Here is a 1546-nt window from a genome sequence, read left to right as displayed (position 1 = left end):
CCAATTGGATGGTTCGAGATAGGGAGGCACGGTTAATAGGTCCCGAACTGATTCAAGAAGCGGTGGAGAAAGTTACAATGATCGAGATCGATTGTTAACAGCTCAAAGCCGTCAAAAGTCCTATGCAGATAATCGCCGACGAGGCTTGGAATTTCAAGTCGGTGACTGGGTATTTTTGAAAGTATCACCAATGAAAGGGGTGATGAGATTTGGCAAGAAAGGAAAGCTAAGCCCTAGATACATCGGACCCTATGAAATAATTGGCAAGATGGGTCAGGTAGCTTACAAGTTGAATCTACCTTCGGAGCTTGAATCAGTCCACCCAGTGTTCCATGTTTCGATGCTCGCAAATGCGTTGGAGACCTACAAGAATAGTTCCGGTTGATGATATTCGGGTGACGAACTGGCATATGAAGAAGTGCCGGTTGCCATTTTAGATAGACAAGTAAAGAGGCTTCGAAATAAAGAGGTTGCTTCAGTTAAAGTCTTGTGGCGGAACAACAATCGGGAAGAGATGACTTGGGAAGCAGAAGAGCAGATGAGATTCAAGTACCCCAAATTGTTCCAGCCCAGAAGAAATACAGGATCAAACACTGACAAAATAAGGTATGTACATTTAAATTTTGCTTTGTTGGTCGCGTGTGGCCATAGTTGTGTTGATATTGTGTTGTAGCCCTGTGAGGCAATGATGTTATGGATTGCTGTGACAGGTTGGTAGTGTCAAATTACAGGGGAAACTCTGGCGAAATTTTTCTAGAATTCCCGATGATTTTACATTCGAGGACGAATGTTCCAAAAGGGGGGAAGAATGTTACACCTTGGAAAAATCCCCCGTACATGTACAGTGAATATGATAATAGAGGACATGTCGTATACAATGTTTTCACGAGTAGGAGAGAGTATTAGATGACCCTTAATGCGATTTTAAAGGCATACGATGCAAGGATAGAAAGTTGATAAGGAAGGCGGATCATACGTTGTGTATCGGATAAGAATTTTGAATAACGAGTCCACGATGGCATAATGATGTCTTAGAGAAGATTAATAATGCCCCTAATATTGATATTGAAGTGTTAAACAAGTTCCAAGAATGCTCCATAAGGATCGGAGATCAAACGAGACGACAAGAACGAAAATGGAATCACTGGGCATTATACGGTCCAATCTACGGGCCGTATAAATTATACCAGCCGTATAATTGGCCGTATAATTGGCCAAAGAAGGGACCAGCCACTGGACCGAATGTACGCCAGGACATACGGTCCGTATAAATAGTACGGACCGTATGTTGTTGCCCGACCAGTTTTTAATACACTTATGGGATCATTTTCTCATTTCATTTTTTTTTCACTCATCTTTCACTCTCCAACCCAAGAACCCTCTAGAACATTCTCCAAACACTTCAAGCACAAGAAAACCAAGGAAATCAAGGATCAACAACATCAAATTCATGAACCGAGTGTATGAAACCCAAGTAAAGTTTATCTTCCTCAAGGAAAATCAAAAGAGAGAAAATAGGGTTTTGGTGCTAGAAGGAAACTCCACT

The sequence above is a fragment of the Lycium ferocissimum genome, unplaced genomic scaffold (assembly GCF_029784015.1).
Source record: "Lycium ferocissimum isolate CSIRO_LF1 unplaced genomic scaffold, AGI_CSIRO_Lferr_CH_V1 ctg4737, whole genome shotgun sequence".
Classification (NCBI taxonomy): Eukaryota; Viridiplantae; Streptophyta; class Magnoliopsida; order Solanales; family Solanaceae; genus Lycium; species Lycium ferocissimum.
The sequence above is the reverse complement of the archived record's forward strand: the minus strand, read 5'-3'. Positions refer to the sequence as shown.